The sequence below is a fragment of the Malurus melanocephalus genome, unplaced genomic scaffold (genome assembly GCF_030028575.1).
Source record: "Malurus melanocephalus ecotype Western Australia unplaced genomic scaffold, MMel_1.1 scaffold_185, whole genome shotgun sequence".
Taxonomy (NCBI): Eukaryota; Metazoa; Chordata; class Aves; order Passeriformes; family Maluridae; genus Malurus; species Malurus melanocephalus.
The window spans coordinates 794,402-799,945 of record NW_026623417.1 but is presented as its reverse complement, the minus strand read 5'-3'; the positions used below and the strand labels follow the sequence as shown (position 1 = coordinate 799,945).

The window sequence follows — 5,544 nt, the reverse complement described above, 5'->3', positions numbered from 1 at the left end:
TTTTTTTTTTTTTTTTTATTTTATAAGTGTCTGAGGAAGTACTAGATATGAGACCCTATCAGTAATATTTGGAAAATTTCCTTGAAATGAAATCTATGGACTAATCATCCACTGTGATGGCATTAATCATGTCACATTCTTGGGACATTTAACTGTGATTCATCTCCTCTGTGGGTACTATGTACTTATGAGTTACAACCCATTGAAACAATGTGTCTTTCACACAAAGATATAATATTTAATTAACAGAAAAGTGCATTTTTTTACAGAATTAGTCATAAGTGTTGTAAAACATTACAACAAGAAATAAATGGAAGCTCAAATTATGAAGTAGAGAGCCAAAACACATTATTACGTAAAAGAGAAAGGCTTAGAATATAAAGGCATTAAGGGAATAGTATCATTAGTTTTGTCACTGTTCATTTTGGTAATTTTACTGAAGCTCTTGCCTGCAATATTAGCTAGTGATCCTCTATCAGACACACTTTTTTAATGCATCAAAAATACTTGTAGTAAACTCATTAAAATATCAGAAACAACTCTCTTACAAACTGAAATGCTTACTTTATTGTGGTCACTGTAATTCAGTCACTCCTTTCTTTGTAGACACCTTAGTTTAATTGAGAAAGGTTTCAAACCCTTAAGACCAACAGCCTTGAACTGTGAATGRAAACTACTTTTGTATCTACTGGCACTGCATTGCTGAATATTATATTAGAGATCAACAATCAACAGCTTATACAGAGGCTTGAGTATAAACTTCTTGTTTACCCGGAAAAACCTGTAGATGTTTTCTTCCTTTCTCTTTTCCTCCCTTCCTCCCCCCCCCAGCCTTTTATTTTTCTTCCCTTTTTAATTTGTATTTTCTCAAAGTTACTGGTAAAAGATGCTAAATTCTAACAGCAAAAGAGGAATTTTATGCCTGGACTGCTCTAGGGCCAGTGTAGATGCATTAATTACATTAATTGTAAGTTGACAATCCTAGTCCTTAGCCGTCTGGGGCCTTATCCAAGGCTYGCTGACGTCAATGGGAACATTTCCACTGCCTCTTTTTTGGCTCAGGTCCTAAATTTCTGTGGCAAAATATAATGCTGTGAACTAAGCTGTCACAAAAAAAATGTACTGCAACTCTTCAAATCTCAAAATAGCAGAGTGTGTACAGAATTCACAGTAAGATTTGTATTGCTGTGGTACTGAGATGCTTAAGCAGAGAGAATACTGCTGCTTTTACCTCTAAATTGCTGGTTTTCTTCTATGGAATAAAATAACCTATCTCAGTCACGGATGTTCTGTATAGGAAGAACAAATTCACTTTAAAACTGTTCCATGATGCTGCTTCTTAGGCAATTCTAATGAGATTAAGAACATTGAAAGGGTGATGAAATAACTCTTGTGTTCTCAATAGTAAATTCAGTAGAAGAATTAACACAAATACTTCTCTGCTCAGTTGCCATAGAGCTGTTTCACAAAAGTGAAGTGAAATTTTTCCCTCTCTGTTTCTGAGTAAAATGACTCATGCAGTTGGAGAATTTAGGGATAACATGGATTACTGGGATTGTAACTTCCCAAGTACTATACTGTTCTACATAGAAATTCCTGCTTATTTTCTTTTTATCCATTGAAACTTTTTAGTGACTCATCTGAATCTGTGCTGAAAGCAACAAGGCTCCTTGWGTTGGTACTTACAATACAACATGGCTTGCCTGTTGCATCAGCAACTGTTAATTAACAGTAATTGTTCTGTATTAAAAGATAAAACAGGAATACACTGAAAAGGTCATAAAAGATAATTACACCTCAGATAATATATATAATGATAGCTTGTTAACGTTTTAACATGAAGCTTATAAAAATGTAACCTGTTCAGCTCACTCTATGACTACACTTGTATACTGTACATATCTGGCTTTCAGGGAAGGTAGAGCAGATATTCATTTGGAAATGAAGCATTTTCGAATGAAAAAAATCTAGGTGAGACATTTTTGTCTGACATTATGGTAGCTTTGAAAGACATGTACTAAAATTGGATCTGCCAGGAAGTACAGGGTTTGTCACGTATCTTTCCACCTTGGGATTGCAGCCTTTTGGAGTCAGTGAGTAAAACATGATACTTACCATAGTTAAGAAACTTGCTCTCCTCTGGGCTGGTAAAGAGTGATTTAAAGAACTTCAAGCATTGTTTTATCCACAGAAATTATTTAGCAAACTGAAGAGGATAGCACCAGAAATGGGGAATAGATTTGGGGAGGAAAACCAAGGTTGGGCTCTCAAATTTCTGCATGATTTGGGAATCTGGCATAAGGCTCACTTTTTTTACAAATGGAGAYAAATGGAGTTCAAGAGCTAAACATTGCACATGGTGACTTGGCATCATATTACGCACAAGCTGTGACTCATGAGGTACTATATGAACCATTTTTAATTAAAGTTAATTATTCTCTACTCACACTGTAAGAAACTTAATGGTTTCAGAGTATGATTCACTCACTTTCTCCACTAAGGTAAACCAAAAAAGTAAGCTTTAATAAAAAGATCAGTAATAGCAAATAAGGAGACACAGTTCCCCTGAGAAAGGATAAAATAAATCATCAGATATTTCCTGTGCGTATTTCTTTTTTTTTTTTTTTTCCATTTCAGGGAGTGAGTTTTTTGCAARACTGTTCATTCACAGGCTGTGTGAGCTATATATAGCAATTTTACTGCTATGATAACACCTCAGCAAGCATTTTTTTCCTTGCACATCTAAGCCTGTCTGGCCAATTTTAGACTACAAATAGCTCTGCTGCAGCTGTTGAATGTGACCAGTTTGTCTCCCACCACTCTCAGCTCAAAAGAGCAAACTCTTCTCTTTCTGCAGATTTTCCCTGAGATAGCAGGCATCAGTACATTTGAAATAGGGGTGGATAAAGCAGAAGAGGGGTTATGGATATGAAGCTTTATTTCTATGAAATACCTCAAAATAGTAATTAATGTATCTGGTTGYTAATGGGAACAATGGAAATGCAGGTTTTATGGCTTTCAGAAAAGGTCTAAGAGCAGCATCTGTGGTTTTATAGTAGATCTACGGAAGTTTGCTTTCAGAAATAATACCTTTCAGTGTGTTTTCATTCTGTCAGTAAGAATTTGGAAGGATCCAGTCTGGTGCAATTAAATAAAAGCAAAAACCCAAATCTGATTCAGAAGTGTTTCTTTACATAAGACTGTTGATCCTTTTGCCAAAAAAACACACTTCAGAAAACAAACAAAAAAAAAAAAAGAGTAATAGTTTACAGGACAGGAATTTGTTTGGCTTAATTAAATCAAAAGACTACATGATTATTTTGGTTGGGTTTTTTTTTTTTTTCCACTTGTTATCCATCTATGTGAAAAAACTAAGCTCTAAAACTAAGTMTTTTCAAATTGAAATGGAAAAGTACTTTTTAAATGATGGCTTAATGTYACTGAGAGCTCATAGGCATTAAGGATGGCCTTTTCCCCTGGGAGAAGATAAATTCATGCTGAAATCACTCTGTTTCTAACCATCACAAGTGTATTGGCTTTTATTTAATCCTGATTTAGGTGGTTGTATCCAAGAATTATACTCATGTCCTTAACAAATAGAACWGCAGGTAAATCTAAAGATTTAATTTCAAAAGTAAACACTAAAAATTCGAAGCACAGACATAACAATTATAGATTCTGTAGATGTGTAGTAATGGTTTGCAAATCTATAGACAATCAAGTATGACAAGCCTCAAATTTTAGAGTAAAATATGCAGCATTGAAGACACAGTATATTGATTTGCATTCCCATGCTCYGTAAGTCAAACTACAGGAAAATCACTGCTGATTGTTTAAGGGCTTTTTGTTTTCAAGCTAGCTGCTGGCATACAAAATGAACTCTTGATTGCTCCTCTTGATGTTCCACTTGTACTTAATCTTTCAATGAACAGCAGTATACATGCAAAGTAATGTGGAGAAAGCACTTCAGTGATTTATCCTGTGTTCAGAAATGTGAGATTAAAAAAGAATTGCAGAAAACATTTGCCTATTTTGTGGGATGACACAGTGATTTTAAAATCACAAGTCTTTTGGAGAAGATAGCAACATTGTATATGTCATTGTTGCTTTTATTCCCAAAAAGCTAAATATAAGAATATTATTTTCACCATAATGAGTTTTTGTCTTTATATSAACTCAATTTATAAACAGTAATACATGTCTTTCCTGAATATTCTCAATGCGTATGATTAGAAGAACCTTGAACTTTTTTTTTTGTATGGTGTAGTTTGAACTGATGGAATAAAACTCAGGGGGCTTCATTTTATAATGTGAGACTCTGAACTGGAAGCTTTGCAACTGTGTAATAGTCTGACTGAATATCAGAGTCAATACAYTGGAGAGGTCTTTTGCATTTGCATCCAAAAACAGTAACACAGATAGAAAGGCAGCTTGGATATGTGATTGGAATGTCATTTTGATGTCATTTTGAGAACTCCACACAAGATCCCTCTGCGGTTTTTAAACAAATTTCATTTTAAACCAATTTCTTCCATCTCCTGAGATTTCTTTTAAAATACATTCTGAAGTGTTGTTTCACAATTGAGTTACTGGTCAAGTCTGAAAGGATGWTGTTTTAAGAAACCTCTTTTATCTAGCTGAAAACTGTTAGGAAAGCTCCGGTTTCTGTAAAACGAAGTAATTCTCATATAGGAATATTTTCCTAGTGAAATCAGAGATTCACCCGGGGATAGGAGATTAATGTGAGCTGAAGGTAACTAGATAGATTTTAGAGAGGACTTCAAGAGTTAGTGTGAGAAAGAAAAAAAAATACTGCTTTTGTACTAGCAGAAGGTAAACCTGATCCAATAATAAGCTTGAAATACTCTTATCGTGCAAATTAAATGTTTCACAAAACGTATTAAATGCTAGAGGATAGACCAGGATGGGAGTGAAAGGCTCAGTATGTTCTGAGTCACACAGACTCCTGTCAAGAGCTTGAGGTGATGAAACGTGGCAACAGCTGAACTTTGGTGCAGGAGCTTGTTTGTCACTGTCCATGGTGCTGTTGGACAGCGGCTGAACATGCTGTCAACTGGGAGGATGCTAATCATCGCTGTTAAGAACAGTAATTCTTCTTTTCATTAATCTGTTATGACTACAATATTTAAATAAATAATATATTCCCATCAAAATATGTCATTCCCTTCCTTTTGCTTCTTTTCGTGTCAAACATACTGCCAGACACAGCATTGATTTCTGTATATTCAGAACACTGATTCTKTATGAAAATGTCTAAGATTTCAACTTGAATGCTTTTAAGGGTAACAATTAAAACCAAATTTTTGAAGCTAATGTCTTTATTGACATTTAATGTCTTTAATTTTCTTTAGAAAACATATCTTTCCTGAACAAGGAGAAGGCAAGAAAAGATGGAACATGGATGACTGGGAGTTAAGTAAAAGGAGACTGAAAARGGAGAGATACACACAGGAGAAAGCATAGGATGAGGGGAAAAGAAATTAGAAAATAAAATCAAGTATGGCAACAGAGTAATGAAATGCT

General features: G+C 34.6%; 1 long non-coding RNA gene across 1 annotated transcript in view; it reads left to right on the top strand.

Moving 5' to 3' along the window:
• LOC130577612 (uncharacterized) overlaps window positions 1-5,544 on the top strand; it is a 41,335-nt gene that overhangs the window by 27,745 nt on the left and 8,046 nt on the right. The gene's annotated exons all lie outside the window — the stretch shown is intronic.